General features: G+C 38.0%; 1 protein-coding gene across 1 annotated transcript in view; it reads right to left on the bottom strand.

Moving 5' to 3' along the window:
* The window catches only part of HS6ST3 (heparan sulfate 6-O-sulfotransferase 3), a 306,966-nt gene that overhangs the window by 283,547 nt on the left and 1,702 nt on the right, over positions 1 to 21,717 (bottom strand). The gene's annotated exons all lie outside the window — the stretch shown is intronic.

Below are 21,717 nucleotides of genomic sequence, written 5' to 3'. Positions count from 1 at the left end.
AGCACAAGAAAGGGACAAAGCTTCATTCACTGCATTTCACTGCACTGTTCACTTCATTTGTCACTCACAGAAACTTCCCTGCTAGAGGCAGGGCAGCAGATCTTTGTGTCAATAGGACTATATTTAAAAAGTTTGTTCTGGGTTGATTTTGAAGTACTCATTTTGGAAAAAATCCAGTAGATTTTAAACAAATTCAGCTGAGACCATAGGTCCCGCATATTCTTAAAACACACAAACCCCTTAATTCAAGGATTATCTTGCTGCTGGTATCACCTACAAGTCAGTGGAGTAGAGTCCCTCCTCATTTTACTGAAAAGCTGGCAGCAGGTCAACACTGCCAGTTGCCATCTAGTCCCTTGTCAAAACAGTCAGCTTAAAACACAGATTGACAGAAATCTGTAGTTTCAACACCCCCCAGAAAACTGTCAACATCAGAGGAGCTGGTCAACAAAGCATAGGTTTAAAAAAGCTGATCCTCATTCATTTTGGGTCCTATTTGAGAGGGTCAAGTTGTGGAAGACAACAGATTATCAAATAATCTGAAGTCCATGGTTCTGTAATTCCTCTGAAGCAGTTAGCTGTTTCAGTAGTTAGGGTTTTAAGAGGAGATGCACAAACAGATCATGTCTTGAAAGTAAGGGGCAAGTTATTTTGACTAATTGGCAAATTATTTTTTGATCATTGTATGAAGATTTCTATTAGAAAGTAAGTATACCTAATTTGTATCAAGGAAACCAAGAAACTGCAAACCTCTAAATTTCTTTATTTATAGCAGGTTTTCTTCCACCAGTATCACTCATGGGGATCTCAGGGAGGCCTCTGAATCATCACAGCATAAATTCTAAGTTTAGTTAGTGTGATTTGCTCCAGATGAAGCATTTGAGTCAAGCAGTCTGAAACACTGAGATAACTGGAAGCAAGCAATAAAGTAAGAGAGGATTGCTCAGTGACCTGACCTCCTCATTTATTACCATTTCTCAATAGCAAGATGGGAACATGGGATGATACAGATAAAAATTCTTTCTGTCTTCTGAGAAAAGGAGATGCTGCTGACATCGTGACTTTAAAACTTACTCAACTGTGGAAATTTGCATCCTATGCTCCATGCAAGAAGTATTTTTAAGAAACAAAACAAATCTGCCTTTTGAGGAAACCATTTCCCACTCCCTTTCACCCAGCAGCCAGAAGATGCAAATGTAGGATATCTTACTCCATAGGCCCGCACAACATATGTGACTGAATGGCAAAGGAATGGGATGCTTACACAGTTGTAAATAATACACTGTGAGAGTGCCAGGGAGAATAGTTTGCCCACAGGCTAGGCAACAACAGAAAGACATATTTAGCATTTCCTAAATTAGAACAGATGAAATTCAGAGTGTTTCATTTACTCATTTCTATAAATTTGAATGGCCCTTAATTCCATCTGAAGCAGAATTCATGTTTTTCTTTACTTCTCAGCATTGAAATGCAGTCCTTTTTTGAGAAGTTCTGCTGCCTTAAAATACACCAGCACTGTGCCAGTAAATACCCAGATGCATTGTCTCTGTGTCAGTAGGGGTTTTTATTATCATTCTTGAAAATTACCTGTGATTTTGTCATTTACTCACTTATGTCTTCTTATTAAGAACAAGAGGGGGGAGGGGAAATAGGGGTTTTGCCACCGTTAGGCTGCTGCTACAAAACAGTGTGAAAGATATAGGAGAGCTATTTCACTATGGGTGCAACAACTGCCAATCGATTTGTCTTTTCACAACAGACAACATTGTTCCTCTCTTTCTGAAAGTTATAAAATTGAACTCTGTAAAGGGGACTGAACTGCATTTTTCTGAATCTGTCCCAGATGTGAAAAGCAAGTAACTATGCTAAGATAGTTATGACAAAATACCTCGATAATTAATTGGCAGTCATCCTTCCAACAAGGTGATGCTTGGGTGTCTTCTTCAAAACTGAACATCAAATAGCCTAGGGTGTGACAACTCTGTGAGAATACAGTCATCCTCAAGTTTAAACAAAATTAACTCCCAAGTTCCACAATACAGTGTTCATGTCATTTTTAATAAGTAGGGTATAATGTAGTTGATTTTGCACCCACTAAGTTTATAATTTAATTGTAGATATGATTCCTCAGGAATTTTAGTAGACAAGAACTTGTTGCAATCAGTGGAGGCATTAGACATTAATACCATCAGCTGCAGGTACAAAGTTTGCTTCCATTAACATCAAAGAAAAAATTTAAATAGCAGTGGTGTAATGAAGCTATAAAACATCTAAAACAATCCTTAATGATCGCAGTACATATGTTGCAGTGGAGAAAAGGATATAAAGCAAGAGATTTCTCACCTAAGTTCCTAGGCAACACAAAGAAGCCTTGTGCTGTCACCCCAGCTCTGGAGCTGCTTCCCCATCTCTCCTGCTTTGGCTGATCCCTCTGCAGGCAATTCAGCTTAGGAAAGACATACAATACCAACAATACCAAGAATTATTTTGTCTAGAAAGTGGCAGCAGCGAAGTACCTTGGCCCATTCTACCTAATCCCTTCTTTACACTGTGAGTAGCCAGTCACTTTTACATACAAAAATAATAATCTCCTCTTATTTTAAGATGGCCAAAATCAGTCTTGACCTACTTTAAACAGAAAAAATTGAATGAGATATCATTAGCCTAAAATTCTTTCCTATACACGTGCAAAAGGAATTCCTATACACGTGCATTAAGGAATTCTTTTGTAACAAGTTGCTCTCCACAAAACACTTCTTACCTATTCTTGCCAAAGTACATACATATATGTATAAAAAGAACATAAGAGGTGCAAAGGAATATAAACTGTCATAACCTGAGTAAAAGGAGACCTCATTGCTTTGATCAAAGTTACAAAGAAAAAAAAATTAAAAATCACCTAGCTGTAAAAAATGTGAAGCCACTGGGGGAATCCTGAGAGTAAACACACACTATTTTCCTGTGTGTAACCAGTGTGAATGGGACAAGCATCTGTGTGCAAGGACACAAGAGAACAGGAGCACGGCAAACCCACATTCAGTGTCACGCTAGGAGACTGCAAACTCATCTTCATGCCTTACAGAATTCAGTATTCTTCATGATTTTGTGTGTTTAGATTTTACAGAACACTGTTAAATTGTTCGCAATTCATAACATGTCATGACAAGAAAGAGGGAAACGGCAGTTTTAGGGAATGATTTGGTGGAGAATAAAGGAGACCAGGGAAAAACGGAGGCTCCCTAAACACTGAGCACTCTTTGTCATTAAAAATACAGTAAAGAAGCACATAAGTGACAGAGAGGGACAGATGGCAAGTAAGGAGGCTACAGGGCAGCTAAGACTGACAGTGTTCTTGACAGTTTCAGAAAGCAGAAACACAGTCAAGCCTCAAAAGGTGATTGAAAAGCAGATTTTCTCAGGGACCCTACAGAAAGAAAAAAAATCTCAAGACAGAAAATGCAGATTGTCTCAAGCTGAGCTGACACTGGTAGAGGGAAGAATAAGCAGCGTTTGAAAAGGACTAGGGAGAAGCCAACAGGCTTGAAAGAAAAGCGAAGGAAGCATTAATTTGGTTTCCAGTCTTACAAGTAACTCTCCCTCACCCTGAGGTCTTCATACTTTCACTCTGGTCATATTCGTTTTGTTCTAACAAAGTCTTTAGTTTCAGGGACTGAATGTTTATTCTCTTTTGGCATGGTTGATATAATAATAGAGATGGGGAAGCATAGAGGAAGCAATTCTACCTAAATGCACTGTCCCATTCAGGATCCTAAGAGACTGCACTGCATTTCTGAAAAAGGAAAAAAAATGAGAAAAAAAAAAATCACCATTATTTCTGAAAAGCCTTATAGCTGAAGTTGTAAAATTACAGTTTCAAGAGCCAGTGTAGTTTATCTTCAAAGTGCCAAATGAAGGTAAAGGATTTCTTTGCTTTATACATATTTAAGAACTCACAGGTAATATTTCTAAGCATTGCAACCACATGTACCTATGCTAACAGCTGCATCACTGCATAAAAAGCTGTCAGAATTTGCAGATTCAGAACTTTAGCTGAATGGGATTTACCATAGGAGATGTATCTAAGTGCATCTTTTTATGTGCAAGTACTTTTCATACCGACATCTCATCAAGCCCAAAATACCTTTTCATTATGGAAAGGATTAAAAGGTGCATAAAAATGCAGCTCACAGAAATTTCACACAAAGTTTACTGTATTCCATGATGAATATTTTGAGTCAATGGATTTATAATCCACCTATTGCAATGCAAGTGTCTGCATAAGTCTGAGTTTGAGTGCTATACGGCCAAGAAGCTTGAAACTGATGTGACAAAACAAGTACCTGTAAGCCATGAAAGAATTAGGGCATGCAGAAACTTCTTGTCTCCTTCCCTCAAGGGTTTGCATATATCCTTAAAAGTTACAAAGATTTCACTGCTGTTACTTATAAACTGTTAAACAATGACTCTCAAAGTGAGCACTGTCCTACAAAGATCCTCTTGATGTACAAGTTTTGGATAGGCAACTGCCAAGGGTTTGAGTTATTTCTGAAGACAGGAAAATTCTTAGGCTCACCTACTGTGGGTCTCGAGAGCTGGAAGGAGCAAGAGGATTCTACCCTGCCTCTGTGTTCTATGGATGGCAGTCTAATTTGTACTGAATTGCCTCTTTAAGTATATAAAATATTAAATTGTAGCTCCAGCAGTCTCCACTTCCCTTCTCTGCTCCTTCTCCCCACTCAATTTCAGTTCTAAAAGGCCTCAGCCTCTCAGTAACACCCACAGCTTCACCCCCACCTGCCCTGATTACATCCCTGCAATTCCCTGCATTTCCAATGCAGTGCATCCCACCTCCTTTTGCTTTCTCTTTCACCATTCCTCACTCACTCACTCACTCCCAAAACAAGGGTTCTCTAGACATCCTGCACTTAACCAAAGCCAGGAGTTTGTCAGTTTCTCTGCCTGTCTACTTCTTCCTCTGGCCACACAAATCCCCCAGAGTGTACTTGCAGTAAGTTGGCGAGTAACAAATCTCTACATTACACACCTAGAGATGTCATCCTGTACTTCACAGACATTTGAAAAGTCTCACACAGAGAAGGAGCACACAACTTCTTTCAGTGTAGGACATGAAGATCACATCCAGTCCCTAAGAAAAAATGAGATTCTACTGTATCAGCTAAATTCTGCATTTGTATCCCATCCCTCGCTTAAATCACAAACTGACACAGGGCAAGGAACTCTTCCCTGTAATCGTTTCACCTTATATTCCCACTGTAGATGTTAAGCTTACCAGTAAGAAGTGGTGGTCTTTTTAAAAAGGAAATTAAAAGAAATTAATTTAAAAATTCCTGAGCTCCTGTAAATACCATGCAGTGCTGGCAACTGTCACCTTTAAATACCATTGGGTTTATGACTACCTGTACCAAAATTTAAAGAAAGATCTTTTGATACTTCCTCCATAGCAAAAAGTTCCAGATCAGAACTTCAGCCTAAAGATGAACACAGATGCAAGAGGTAAAACAATAGCTTCTTTTTTGACAGAGCTTTATTTCCAACCATAGGGTAGAAGGAGAAATCACTTATTAGTCCTATACATTCTCTAATGGGCTTCTCATTCCAGTGTGCACAAAAAGAGCAATTTTACACCTTCTTCAAACTGTGCCTCCAACATTTGCCTTAGCTGTACTACATTTTCACTTAATTCTGCCAGAATGTATGAATCTTTGTGCTTTGCTTTTGCACATAAAACTTGACCTTTTAAAAAAAAAGTGAAAAATGCTTTGTATAACTACCTCTCTTACCCTGCTGTTGGGCTATGCCAGACCAGTTTCTTTTTGGACTTATTATCTTTGAAGGGTGTATGCATTTTCACCAAGGCATCTTCAAGTAGTTCCTGTGCCACCAGCAAGGATTTTATCTTTATAAATCATCTTCAAAATTGCATTTAATTTTAAATTGTTTTCTGTAACACAAAAAACCTCCAAAGGAGGATTTTCAGAGGTAAATTCATTGATCCAGTAAGAGATTTAAATACAATTTACAGAACAACTGTTTGACATTAACATTTTGAACTGAATCATAGAATGGTTTGGGTTGGAAGGGACCTTGAAGATCATCTAGTTCCATCCCCCCAGCATGGGCAGGGACACCTTCCACTAGACCAGGTTGCTCAAAGCCCCATCCAACCTGGCCTTGAACACTTCCAAGGATGAAGCATCCACAGCCTCCCAGGACAACCTGTTCTGCTGTCTCACCACTGTCAAACTAAAGAATTTCTTCCTAGTATCTAACCTGAATCTGCCTTCTTCAGGTTACCCCTTGTCAAAACTGCCTCCCTAGCTTTCTTGTTATCCTTCACAAGATGGTCAGTACCACATTAAAAAATCCTTCCCCAGATTTTCAGGCTAATTGCTCCATGAAACACTGACTAACTGTGTCTACCAATTTAGTCTACTCAACAATCATTGCTACAACCACCAACACTACCATGGCAAGCACCAGGTTGACCAGGGAGCAACACAACTAAGAGGCCAGGAGAGAATGAAAGGGCTCCCAAGTCAAAGAAGTGAAGAAAAACAAACACATCATAAATTCAGCTTCTCTGCATTTATATCCCACATTGCTCCTGGGGCTCCAGGTCCTGGAATTAGACATTTATCGTTTTTCATGAGCTGCTGTTTCTCTTAACTTCTAATCCATGATTGTGCAGAAAAAAAAATAATAATCAGGTGTGAATTCAAGAAACAGAAAGTAAACAGATTTCTGTTAAAACACAGCAAGAAAGCGCAAGCTGTGTAAAATTAGAACTCAAAAATTTAAAAGAATTAAAAATTTTACTACTGAGATTGAACAAGCCCTGCAGCACCAAGCCACTCTCTGCAAATAGACTTGATAGAGCTATGTGCATTCCTGCGTTTTGATGAAAAATGATGTTCTATTTTGATCTCCTTGCTTATTGCTTCTACCATGAAATCACTATTCCCTCTGTGTACCCCAGGTGTATTTCCCCCTCAACAATTGTACCTAAATTCTCTTTACTCCATACCTTTCTAGCCTCATCAAACCATCACCTTTTTTCTCCATGTTAGAGAAGCATTAGCAACATTCCTTCTTTCCCTCTGTGGCAGGGGGACAAAGCCAGGACCTATCTACCTTCCTTTACCTGCTGCAAAGGATGAAACTGATGGCTCACCCTGCAGAGCTGGGTTTCAGCACTGCTGACCTACAGCTGATGGTGAAGCACAAAATTTTTATGCCAACGCTGTCAATCTTAAATACCTTCTTCAAGACATCATAAAAGCAAATGACTGAGGCATGCACTACAAAGACATCTTGCGCTCATTTAATACTTTTTACTAGGAGAAACTGAATACAAATCAAAGGGGAACAAGTATGCAAGCCCTCTGAACAACTTAAGAGAGCAGACAGAAACACAAAGGAATTATACAGAAATGCATCTTTTCTGTCCCCTTATTTTTCAGGTAGGGGGAAGAGGACAGTTATTTTAACTTTTCAGGTTTTGTGTACTGCTAAGAACAGAGGGAACAATAAAACAAAGTGTTTAGGACAGATTAAACTATTAAATTCTGTTAGCCCTTGCAAGGTCAAACAGCCAAAAATGCAAAAGGCCCTTTGAGCCTCAGCAAGACAAGGTCAGCCTGCAGCTTGCCCAACAAGCCAAGCAGAGATGAGCACCAGTCCAACCAGCTCATTCTGTACGCAAAGCAAGCAGATACAATGTGAAGGTGGTAAGAGTCACAGAAGGAGAACACATAAAACAATAGCAAAAGAGCAGGCAAGATAGAAAGGACAGTGCTGTGGTTGACAGGAAGGTAAATCAGAAGTGTGGGATGTAACTGGGGTAATACAAGAAATAGAAGGCATCTTTAAAAAAAAACCAAAAAAAAAAAAAAAAGGGAGAAAATGTCACTGTGAAAAAAAACCATTTTTACACATGGCCTTTTAAGTTCTTCTGTTATCTACTTATATGGAATAAAGTGAAAATCCTCTAGGTGCATAGTACCAAATTTAGCTACTGAAGTGATACACAACTTGTAATTTTGATTAAAATACCAATGCAACTACAAAGAGCTTCTTGCTATGAATACTTCCTAATTCACTTGATTTTTATTTTTTGTTTGGGTTTAGTATTTTCTTTGGAAACAACTGATAATCGACTGAAATGTAAGTAGCAGAGCATGAAACAAGAATGATAAGCACCTACCTTCCCCACTCCAATCCTAATCAAAACTGCAGTTCTGTGTGACCACACAAGGTTCCCAGTCTATCTGCTTGCCAGCTGCAGTCCATCAATTTTACCACTACTCCACACCAATGCCCAGCAGCCATTTAGATGCCTGCTACTGACCCACATCAGAATGGGATTCTTTATCCCATTGTCAGATACCTGGCAATTCAATCAAAAAGAAAAGAATTACATGGTAATAAAAATTAATCTGCCATATTCAGAGGTTGGGCTGCAAAGCCCAAAACGTATTTACACACTTGTTAGCTTTTGCACCAGCTTTGCACAACATATGCAGGAGACTGAAATCAGGATGAAGACTTTGCTCAAGGTTATGTGCTACCAAGGACCTGGGCTTTGTAGGAAAAGCTATTTTCAGTTATTCCTTTCATTCAGGCAGCTAAATTCTTTACTAGAAGGAATTAATCTCAAGGGACATCAGGTTTTAAAAGCAAATCGGAACTTCAAACCCTGACTTCAGAAACAAAAAATTTTAAGTAGTAAAAAAAATATATACACACACAAACTAATTGAGATCTCTCCCCAGTAGCTTAATAACTACACTGATTAAAAGGAGTTTTGAAGATCACATCTTCTGAATTTTCCCTATTTTCTCATCGTTTATAAGTCACTTAAAAGAAATGAAAAAGTATAAACAGCAGTTCTTTGCACGCATATTTGTTCCTCTTTTGTGGATTCTATTTGCCTGCAGAAGATTTAATACAGAACCCTGAACAAAAAAACCTTACCTTATCTCAGTCCAATAATTCAACTTTGGAACAGGAGAAAGGATGCCAAAACAGTTACAGTCTTTCATTGTAAACTCTGGGAAGTTATTTCATGTTAACACATGACAATTAAGGTTTTGCACTATAATTTAACTGTGAACAGTTTAATAAAGAATGTTATCACTCTTGACAGAAGTTAAAGAGCTCTGAAAAACACCGTCTGCAGTGTGAATATAGAAAACTATAGAAACATTAGCCTTCTGGATAAAAAAATAGAAGCTGAACCGAAATTTCTGACTCAACATACCCTGAAACTGTATAAATATTACAGAACAATAAGCTTCCAAGTATTAACAACAAAAAAGACCACCTCTTGTTTACTGGACTGCTATTCAAGTTCTGTTTTATCTACTATGCTCAGCTTAATAAGAAAAAACAGACCCTCCCTGGCACCAGAGAAAAATAACATCTCAATCTTTAAAGGAATGTACAAAAGAACATACTTAAAACAAGTGCTTGAGGCCAAGCATTACACTGGATGCCATCATAACACCTTAAATAAGCTACTGCTGGTAATTGGTCATTTGTTTTGAAAAGTCAAAGTAATGCTCACAGGAAATAAATAATCACATCTTTTTTGCCTTTATTTAACAATTACAGCCTCTGATTTTGTTCAAGCAATTCTTAAATTGAGGAACAGGGAGTATCTACATCAGCATGTTGCAGCATCTTCTCCACTGTCATTTTTTTCTCCATTGTCCATAAATAAAAAGCAAATCTCACACTTACCTTCATGAAGAAGGATTAAGGAGCTACAGGCTGGTCAGTCTCACCTCCGTCCCTGAGAAGGTGACAGAGCAAATTTTCCTGGAGTAATGGATGTTGTTTGCATTGACCTCAGCAAGGACTTTGATGCTTTCACCCATCGTGTCATTTAAGCAAAAACAGTGAGATATGGCATAGGTGACAGGGTGATGTTAGAAGATGTCCCACTGGACTGCAAGTGAGGGTGAGGGGTGGTACAAAATCCAGCTGGCGGGTGATTACTTGTGGGTGTCACTCAAGAACTGACAGTGGGGCTCATGCTGCTTAAAGGTCTTCTTTTATGTCTGTATTAAAGCTTTATCCTTTTTAATATAAATTAAAATCTTTCAATTTAAAGGTCTTTTTTAATGTCTGTATTAATGACATGGGTGACAGGACAGAGTATGGTCTCAGCAGGTTCATGAACAACCCCAAACTGGAGAGATATTAATAATCCAGAGAGCAGTGCTTCTACCCAGAGCAACCTCAAGAGAGGTTGAGACATGAGAACATGAGAACAGTGTTGATGGAAACCCCATGAAGATCAACTATGGCAACTGGTTATCTGTGAAGGTGGTGAGACACTGGGACAGCTGGGACACTGGGACAGACTGCCCAGAGAAGCTGTAGATGCCCACCCCTTGAAAGTGTTCAAAGCCAGGCTGATTGGGGATTTGAGCAACCTGATATAGTGGAACAAAGGGGATGGAACTGGATGGTCCTTAATGTCTCTTCTAATCCAAATCATTCTACAGTTCTAAGTAAAAGCAAAATCTTGCCCCTGAGGTGAGGTAAAAACACATGAGACAGGCTGGGCACCGAGTCGGTAGGACACAGCTCTGCAGAAAAGGAGCTGGGGCTCCTGATGGACTGTGAGAGTCTGACCTCACTGATTTGCAATTGCCTCAAAAGAACAATTTTAAAGTGAATAGCCCTGGCTTGGGGCTCAGTCAGAGCTGAGCAGGGGTGACACCTCGGGATGTGATAAGAACTACTGGGTGGAGACTGCTCCCCTTTTCTGAGGGCCTGCAATGCTGGGACACCCCTGGAGGCACGATTATGTGCCTGGCTGAGGTGGCTGGAACAGAGGAGGAATGGCACCTGGAAGAAGATAAGAACTGATGACTGGGTGGGGGACTGCACCCTTCTGCTACCCTCCAGGCAACCTGTCTGACTGACAGCTGCCCCTTTGGAACAGAAGGAACTCAGGGGTATATATGGCTGTCCACGCTGGGGCTGTTTGGTCGTCTCTTGACCCACCGCCATCTCACATCAGGCCCTGTCCAGGATCAGCGCCATCTTGAAGAAACTCAATGGGCACCTGGGCCCCTGGTGGTGACTCTGACTCTCTCTGACTCTCTGACTCTCTCTCTCTCTCTCTCTCTCTCTGACTCTCTCTCTCTCTCTCTGACTCTCTCTCTCTCTCTCTGACTCTCTCTCTCTCTCTCTCTCTCTCTCTGACTCTCTGACTCTCTGACTCTCTGACTCTCTCTCTCTCTCTCTCCCTCTCCCTCTCCCTCTCCCTCTCCCTCTCCCTCTCCCTCTCCCTCTCCCTCTCCCTCTCCCTCTCATTCTTTCTTACCACTTTCTTACCCTTTTTCTCCATTTTTCTCTCTAATTCTTTCTTCCCACTTTGTTATCACTTCTCTCTCTCTCTCTTACATCTTCTTTTCCTCTCTCCTTCTTTTGCCTGTCTCTATCATTTTGCCTGTGTCAATTGTCAAATAAAATCTGCTTGCACCCAACCCTTCTTCTACAGTTGGACTTTGTTTCACGGATCCAGAACAAAAATAAATTTTAATGTTACCTCGGACCGTAACACGGACACTGTGTTGAATAACTGTTAACAGCTTGCCCTTTGCAAGTGAAGCAGGATAACTACATATTGGGCTTTGCTAGCAGGAGCTGGTCAGCAGGTTGAGCAAAATAATTTTTCCTCACTACCCCATTTAGGATTGGTGAGGCAGCAGCTGGAGCAATGTGTCCAGTTTTGGACTCCCCAGTAAAAGACAGAGCTTGGTACAATGGTGACTGTCAGCAGAGGGCTGCCAAGATGATCAAGCGGATGAGGGGTCTGAAATGCAAGGAATGGCAGCATGAGCTACATTTGTTCAGCCTGGAGACAAGGCAGCAACCAAGCAGACCTTACTGCTTTGTTCAGTTTTCATGTGGGAGTGTATAAAGAAGTCATAACCAGACTCTTTTTGGATGAGCACAGTGATAAGGTAGGAAGAAATGAACACAATTTTGGAAAATGAGAAATTTCAGGTAGGTGACAAGAAAAGCTCTTTTCCCTTCAAAGTGGTCAAACACTGGAAGAGGTTGTTTCTGAGACACTGCAGCATCTCCATCCTTGGAGTTAACTCAGAATTTCTGGGCAAGGAGCCCGGAGCAACCTGCTCCAGCAAGAATGATGTTTGAGAAGAGGTTCGAGCTAAATGACTGCCAGAGGTCCCTTCCTCCCTACACAATTCTATAATAAATCTAAACAACTATTAGTAGAGAACAACATAAAATATTCCATAAAGTTACTCGCCTTATCTGAACCTTGTTAAGTCAGTAACAGAAAAGATACAGTTTTAGCCGGGCAGAGGCTTTTCTGGCATGGCATGAAAACAGTGTTTTTGCAGCTACAGAAGTTATTCATCACTCACACTTGAAGCTTCTTGGAAAACAATGGTCCTACTCCCATCACTAAAAATTAAGGTCTAGTTAAAGTATGAAAACATTACATGACAATTCTGATACTGAGGAGCTGAGGATGCTGCATTTTACATTCGGATCTTTCATTACAACTCTTACCTGCTTTAAGAAACCTATGCCAAAAAAGAAAAAGCCTGTGTAGGACAGGAACTCTAACTAGCTAGTACCTGAAGTTTCTCATTATGTCCATATCTCTCTTTTCCAGCAAGTACAAAAGAACATATGGAAAGCTTTAAATCCTAAACTAAGTTTTATTTTAGAAAAAAAAATAAACATTCAAGCTGCATAATTTTGATCCTTCCTTCACCTCACAAGACTGTAGCTTTATTTCTGCTCCCTCCTCTCTTCTGCTGTGTTCCAGACTTGGCTCTCACTTTGGGCTCACAGCTTATTCCTACACTGCTTCTCTTCTTTCCTCTCTTACTCTGAGGAGTCCCCTCAAGCAAACACCATCAGCTACTATTCCACCCACCCCTACGTTCTCAGCCATAGGCTGTGTGCAAAGACAGGTTGAAATAAAGTCAGCAATTGCAAGTAGCTGCATTTAAATGTAAAAATATGCTAACACTGAGATATATATGTGCTTGCTAATTAAAAGCCAGCTCAAAAAATAAGTTAGAAATGGGCTACTTGGTTAAAGGGAAGAGGGAAAAAAAAAAAAAAAAAAAAAAAAAAAAAAAAAAAAAAAAAAAAAAAAAAGAAGAGAGAGAGAGAGAGAGAGAAGAAAAAAAGAGAAGCATTTGCCCTTCATTACTACTTCTAGAATTTAGCATACATTTAAAATGTGTCCAAGACTTCCAAATGGAACTCTCTAAGTCAGCATGCTCTTTCCATTGACATTATTACACTTCAGATAAGAACTGGGGGGGAAAAAAAATTAGTATTCTGTGAAGTAGGCCTCCTTCTTTCACTCACCCCAGTTTCAAGTTTCCTTGCTTGCAGGAACTGACTGGTCTCAGTGAGGCGATTTCCTTCCAGTACCAAACAGCACCAGGAACTGTGGGACTGGCATTCTCATCAGTGTCAAGTTACTTCAGAGCTAGGAGGTATACTCTCAAGTCACAAATGTCATGGTTTGTGTCACCAATCCTCCATTATTTAGACTCTGAAAATTGAAGATGCATCTGGTAATCGCTTTCCCCATCCCAGCATTTTTCTTTATATGGCATTCAAAGTTTCCCCACTGCTAAGCCACTATGTTTGGCATCCCTACCAATCTGTAGACAGTCAGGGCCACATTTCAACCTGCATAACACACTTTTACAACTCTCAGATAAACTGTTTTAATGCAACATTTCTAGTATTTCTGAAATCCACTTTAGTTCAACCATTTTCTAACATATTACTAATTTTTGAAGAAAATTAAGAGGTTTATGACATTAAGTTTAAATCATTAATTATAGCCCAATCTCCCTCTCCTTTCTTTTAAGATGTCTTAAAGCTGTGGGACAAACTCCAGATTTTTATATAATATACATGAGGCCACCTCTAACAGTAAGTTTCATTGCAGAACCAAAGTCCTCAGAGCTTGAAGATAAAAGGTCCTGTCCTTACAAGAACACAATTTTTATACTTTTCAGTCAATACATATTGAGATCTCGAGCACTGATCGCATAATAGACCACAAATATTTCAACAGGTTTTTACTTCTCACTCTGAAATTTGTTTGGAAAGATCCATGCCATCTTGAACAAAACCCAAAAATAGTTCTGTTATTTTTTTTTCCTCCTAAACCAGCACTTGTTTCAAGGCTGAATCACTTTATCATATAGACAGTCCAAATTATACCCTCAATTCATATACTCAGCTTCCTACAAAGAATTTAAAAACGTTGTTCAGCAATAATAGAACTTTGAAGGGACTTTAAGTTACCTTCCAAAGAAATCAGGATATATTAAGACACCCAATGCAGTTTAGCATTAGAAGTTTGGGTCATAAGAACTTCCCAAGAACAGGCAGCAAACTGAACACAACACTAAATACACTGAAACATACAGGTTTCCTTGTTTCATCAGGTCTCATTCTGCACTAGAAGTGGCAGAATCTTTGTTATTAGCCCAGTTCACTACCAAGGTTGACTCCATCTCTGGGAGGAAACACTTTACTCTTGCTGACATAGAAGGCAAAATACAAAAACTGTCCACCCACCAGACCAGACAAATCATTTGGTTCAAACAGCTCTTTACATTTTCCATGGAGCTTCTTTGTGATCACTAGTGCTGAGCTGACAGATTTTTCTTTTCTTCTTCCACAAAGTGTTCTCAAAAAAATCAAGAGTAAGCCCACAATTTTATCTCTCCAGTTTTAATCTCTATCAGTGTAATGGCATCACAACTTCCCCCCCTTACAGTTAATTTTTACCACTCTAGTTCAAAGCAATACATAGCCCAAAGCTACATAAGAAGTTATTTTAATCAATAGCCCATTCAAGAGGATTGGAAATACTCTAAACTAGGTAACTAGATAATATAAATTAAAAAGCATTTCAATAACAGAAGAGTTACAATAGCTGCTATGTCTCATAACACTGTAAAGCCCTCGGGGATGCTGCTCTCACTTCCACTCTCTTTCCTCCCCCAGGGTTTCTCTGCCTGGCTTCTGCACAAAGAAAATAGCTCCATCATTTTAAAGAAAATCCTACTAGTCATCCAGCATGCAATGTCAGAAGAAACCAAAAACCCACTGCAACATGATACAGTAAACCAGATTGAAAAGGAAGCAACAAGCTCTGCATGAAGGGAGAAATAAAATATACTTGGGTAAATCACTAAGGTCTCTTCCAGGCAACTAGAATAACTGCTGCTCACGTGATTACTTTCCTAAGATGCACCTCTCCCTGTCTCAAAACTTAAATCATGTTCACAGTTATCTGTAAATCACAATGACAGGTGAACAAGGACAAGCAATTCCCCATCTAATTAGTGCTGACCACTGTTTTACCAGTACTAACAATTGGCAGCAAACATGAGTTCTAGTCATTTTTGTAGTCCCCAGCAGAGCAACCTGCTGAAATCTACTGCAGCAGCTTCAGAAATCCTAAAGACAACATTTGCATTTAAATCAAAAGTTTTCCAGACCTGTGACAACTGATGCTGTAAAGTTGTATCCCCATCAGTCATTTGCCTGCTCCACCGAATGGGGGAAATATCACAGGAGACAGGTACAGTGCCAGCTCTAGTTAAGGAGAACTGCTAGCTGTTGCCACAAGTTCTAAGACAACTTATCTTTAAACTCATAGAATGCAGACAGCCTTACTATTTCAATCAACTTGAATCAAATCAGTCTGATTTCCCTCTAACATATAGTAATTGACTTTGAACAGGAACAGTAGGAATGAAATTTTTTTAAGAAAAAAACTATGACTTCGAACAATGTTTCCAATTAATGTTAAAAAAAAATTTAAAAAACCCAAACAAAACAACACAGTCTAGAAAAATAACATGTTATGGCATGAGCAGAACTCCCTGGAAAGCAATCCTGACAGCTGTATCAAATAAAAGGTTTATTACAAAGGGATTTAATTCTATTCAATGTTTACAACATAGATGCTGAATACAAAATGCAGTTATTAAATATGCCAATGATTAAAAGCTATGGAGGATAAAATTTAAATTAATTTTACAAATTAAAGAAACTGACAGAAGAGGAGTGAAATCCAGTGGGGATGAGCACAAAACTCATATAAAAAGACAATGAGAAATATAAGTAGAAGTCTTTAAGAAAATGAATAGTGTCTAAGTCCCAAGCTGAACAGTCAATGCCAAGCAACTGCAAAATAACCAAACATCATTGAAGTGTACAACCACAAGCACAACTTTCAAACTAAGCAAATTAATCTTTTGTGCTTCACTTTCTACTACACTTCTAGATTAAATACTGTTCCTGCACTGAAGCATCACATTTCAAGAAAGAAACTGACACAAATCCAAAGAGGATGAACATTAAGAATGGCCTACAATAAATACAGAATGAGTTGAATTTGGTTAATTTTATGAAGGGAAGGTTGAAAGAGGATTTCCTAAGAACCAAAGTACCTGGTAGGCTATTGTAGAGAAAAGGGGATCAATTTGTTCTGTCCCTCAAAAGACAGAAGATGCAATGGGCTTAAAAGTGAAATTAATAATACTCAGAGAAGCACAGGGGTAGGGGGGGGGGGAAGACAACACCCCTTTTGCATAGTAAGGACAATGAAACCCTTGAGTTGATTACCAAGGTTCTTTTAAATCATCTCACACTGGAGGCAGTGACAGAAGAAAGGAAAGCACACTGTCAATAGCAGGACATCAGGAAACTATTTAACCCTTGTTGTTCCTTAGAAAACTTTATGGAGCTTACTGGCTCTACCATTTGTTCCAGTAGAAGATACCAAAGCATGGTAGGGAATTTGTGCTTTTCTTCAGACATTTGCCTCTTTATTCTCTTCTCCCCACTACCTTCAGCATAGGCTTAATTTTCAATTAATGCTCTTAAATTTTTATGATGATTGTAGTTACCATGGCTGCAAAGAACAGAGTCCATCTTTTGCTCTCTTATTTCTGGAGCTTTAAAAACACTCAGTAGTCAAATAAAGAACTACACAAGAAGAAAAAGGAATCCTACTAATAGTTTCTATTCAACTCTGTTAGTTCCATGACTCATGGGTTTACTGCTGCTTTGTACTTCTATAGAATAACAGAGCACACAGTAAGTTAAACAGACATGAAGAAATCAAGAGTATAATGGAAGCAAATTAATGAAAATCTATAGTTTCAAAGACTAAACTGTACCGATAATAAAGCTTATAAGGTTACAGAATAAGACTGATTTCACAGTTTCATACAAGAAAACTAGACAACACTTTCAATGCAGTGTTCTTTCAGGTGTGTAGTTTAAAAGATTACCTTCCTAGTTTAATCAAATTTGTAATAAATATTCATTAGTAATTATTAATTACATTGTAGCCACACCAGCAAAAAAGAAAACACACCTCAATTAGGACTCCTAAGGCCCCCTCTCAGTCTCTCACACACAGAGTAGAAAGGCAAAGCAAGCTCTACCTAACTGAGGCAACCAGTTTGGACAATGTATTTTAACATTAGATGTGGAATTTTTCCCATCTAGTGTCACTTGCCCTCTCATCAAGTACCATTTAGCCATTCCAGTCTTCCCCTGTAATCATGAAAGGAAAAACTGCACCTCCAGAAGTCAATTCAGCAGGTCTCAGACATGTCTTAGACCCTCCAAAGAACTGCCTGAATTAATCCATTTCTCCCCCATCTACAGAGGCAGCCTAACATCACTCACTCAAGAGTTGAGAGGAACTCCTCCCTGGCATCCCAGGAGCAAGCATCATCAATGTCAATGATTTCCAGAGAGGGCAAAGCAAATACATAAAAGACTGCTCCTCAAAAAAACAAACAAACAAACAAAAAAAACAACCAACAAAAAAACCCAAATTCCACGTGAGTTCCAGTGGTCCAGTAATGTTTTGCCACAATAGTTATTTTTGTAAGGCAGAGCACATAATTCAAGCTGCAGACACAATGTACAGCAATAAGTGTTCTCTTAAATGTATGACTGGTGTAAGAGCAGTCCCATTGCTTCATTTGCAGTGTTGATCTGAAAACTACATTAATATGAATTTAATTTAAAACAGCATCAGCTGCATACCCTTCTCAATATTCTCACTATCCAGACAACAACTTTTGTAAAAGTGAAAGCTATACATTAGCACAAAAATTTAATAGCCTAACTCTGGAAAAACTTAAGCCAGTATTTCAGAACATCTTGCAGCCTGAAAATCAAAACAGACGCAAATGTTTGAAGAAATAAAATCTAAAGTTGTTGTTTCAGTTTGTTGGTTGTTTAAAGTCATTCAATTTGTAACTTTGATTTTTAGCAAAAAAAAGAAAAAAACAAAAAAAATAACCACCAAACCAAAACCAGTCCTACAACTTCACAATAGTATTCAAATAATTGACAACAAACTACTTTTCATATCAAAATACAACAAACTACTTTTCATATCAAAATACCTATATTGGGACATGGGCACAAGACACTTCATACCATTAAGTCATGTAGAGGTAAAAGTCCAAGGGACATCAAAACTAGAGCTGTCACTTGGGCGTCAAAAACTTCAAAATTGCTGGAGCACAGCATCAATATCTGCCCTTTGTTCCTTCTTGGGATCCAAGACTTCAAACCTCTAACATCAGAAACAGGAAATTTAGGATAAAGTCTCTTCAAAATCTTGATGAGGTTCTGGAACTAGAACATCCTTTAAGCACTCTTCCCATGAAAGACACGGAACCCAAGGTGAGGTATCACTTCACACACTTTCTAACACCCTTAGGGCCATCATCTACTCTCTCCTTTCCCTCCCACCTAGCCCCTTCCCCCATGAATTCTATCATAGTTTCTTCATGACCTGTTCTCAAGACCTGGATTAAAAGACAGGACTCAATCTAACTTGCTCAAAACAAATCAAAAAGAAAGTATTTCCAAGAGCCAGTTGTTTAGTTTTTACTTGTACTACACTATTACCAGCCTCCTAAGAAGCAAATTTTTAGAAAGTGAAGACTTACACTCTAAATCTCTTTTCCCTTTAAGTAGTATAAGATACATTACATCTGTTCTTTCAGATGTCTACATAACACCCTTCCATGAGGAGAAACAGCAACAACAACAACAACAACAAACTAAATACACTTAACAACATCCTCATTTTGATTCTCATTGCATCAGATCTATGGCACAAGAGATCAAACACCAAATTCATAATATGGTTTGTCCTGCAGCCCTTCTAACCCTCCAAAAATTTAATTGTCAGAAATTAACCAATTTAAACTAATTTTTTAACTCCATAGCTGAAAGGTGAATGAGAAAATTTGAGCTATTCAAGGAAGATTAATGCCTCAAATACATTCAAAAGCTTTAAAGGGTGACTTTAAAATAATCATTATGCTTTACGTTGGACTCATATGCTAGTTTCTTGCCTGTCTTAGGTATACAGCCTCTTCACTCTCAATTCTCTGTTCAGACATTAAAAAAAAAAAAAAAAAAAAAAGAAAAAAAAGAAAAAAAAGAAAAAAAAGAAAAAAAAGAAAAAAAAGAAAAAAAAGAAAAAAAAGAAAAAAAAGAAAAAAAAGAAAAAAAAGAAAAAAAAGAAAAAAAAGAAAAAAAAGAAAAAAAAGAAAAAAAAGAAAAAAAAGAAAAAAAAGAAAAAAAAGAAAAAAAAGAAAAAAAGAAAAAAAAGAAAAAAAAGAAAAAAAGAAAAAAAAGAAAAAAAAGAAAAAAAAGAAAAAAAAGAAAAAAAGAAAAAAAAGAAAAAAAAGAAAAAAAAGAAAAAAAAGAAAAAAAAGAAAAAAAGAAAAAAAAGAAAAAAAAGAAAAAAAAGAAAAAAAAGAAAAAAAAGAAAAAAAAGAAAAAAAAGAAAAAAAAGAAAAAAAAGAAAAAAAAGAAAAAAGAGAAAAAAAAGAAAAAAAAGAAAAAAAAGAAAAAAAAGAAAAAAAAGAAAAAAAAGAAAAAAAAGAAAAAAAAAGAAAAAAACCCAACAATTTCAATGTATGCCTCTAGTACTACAGTCCTCCAGCAAAGTATTTTAGGCTTGATTGCAACTTTACCAGGAGCAAGGGCATTCATAGCAGAAACAGTCATACTTTGGGGTTATCTGAATAATTTTACAGCTCTCCTTGAGAAACTGAAGTCAAGCTACATGATTCTAAAAAGAAAATGAAGGGGGAAATGACAAGGTATCTGTTCAGAACAGGACATAATACAGGAAGGAAAGAGTACTAGGGTAATTCACAGAACTTTTCTTACAAAAAGATGAATCAAAAAGTGCAATGTCACACAAACCAAATCATTCACTAACAAAAAAAAAATTAAGAAATCAGCTCTAAGAGTAAACCATGACATTTGTTTCTTCAATCAAAAGTTACTTTCTGCCAAATAACCACTATGGCCTTTCAACTCAAAGTTTTAAATTTACTTAATATAATGATGTTTTTATTCAAAAGTACTGAAGCCACTACTCGAACTTTACTGCTCATTTGCAATCTTTGAAATTTAATGTCCAGTTATTTACCTAGCAATATGCTTCATGAGAGTGGAAAAGAACTATTGAATATTAGTTAAAGCTGTACAGTTACCACTAAGTTATTTTGTCCTTGAAGTTATTCATAGCGTTTCCCTCCCATTAGCACACAAGAACATACACTTTATCTTCAGCTACACATTTTTCACAAAATTGCCTAATTACCCTAAAAGTTTTTTGCAAGCAGAGTGCAAGTCCACAGCGATAATCTGGAATTAAATTATCCAGATTGGAGTCATGCCAAATGTGATTAAGTTTCAGGTATAAGAGGGCCTTAGATGCTCACATCAAAAGTTCTTCAGATGGTTCAACAAGAACAATAATCAACTCTATGGTCTTGATGAAAATTCCCTGTGACAATCCAAGTTTTGGTCCCCACTATACAAAAAGGACATGGACAGGATGGAAAGGGTCCACAGTGAAGAGCCACGAAGATGATCAGAGGACGAGAGCACCTGCTATATGAGAGGCTGAGAAAATTGGGTCTGTTCAGCCTTGAGAAGAGAAGGCTTAGGGGAGACCTTATTAAAATGTTCCAGTACTTAAAGGGTGGCTACAGAGAAGATGGGGACTCCCTATTTACCAGAGTCACATGGACAAGACAAGGGGCAATGGGCACAAGTTGCTCCTGGGAAGATTCCTTTTGGACACGAGGAAAATTTTTCACTATGAGGACAGTCAGACATGAGAATGGTCTCCTGGGGAAAGTGTTGGATTACCCCACTTTGAGAAGCTTTAAGTCTCAGATTGATGCGGTGCTGAGACATATCATATAAAAAATATTTTAGAAGGCTTGGACCAGATGATCCTTGAGGTCCCTTCTAACCTGACATTCTATGATTCTGTGATTCTGCGTCCACGTTTGTCATGGGCTGTATGTGGTTTTAAATAACATGACACAAAACAGTATGTGAGAAAAAATTTAGCTTTCTTGATCCATAAAATTAAGATGGTAGTAACATGAAAGAACATGTTATCTAGAAAAAAAACCACAAAAATATATATGTAACAAAACTGAAAAGGGGTATTTTTCCTAAATATTTTACAGTTGTTGAAGTTACAATTATGACAGAGCACAGAGAGAGAAATTCAGCTTGTAACTTCTTCCTAGACATTCAAAATCTATCATACAAATAAAGCAGTATCTGATATCAGCCTGA

Source organism: Heliangelus exortis, chromosome 1 (assembly GCF_036169615.1).
Source record: "Heliangelus exortis chromosome 1, bHelExo1.hap1, whole genome shotgun sequence".
NCBI classification, from domain to species: Eukaryota; Metazoa; Chordata; class Aves; order Apodiformes; family Trochilidae; genus Heliangelus; species Heliangelus exortis.
The sequence above is the reverse complement of the archived record's forward strand: the minus strand, read 5'-3'. Positions and strand labels throughout refer to the sequence as shown.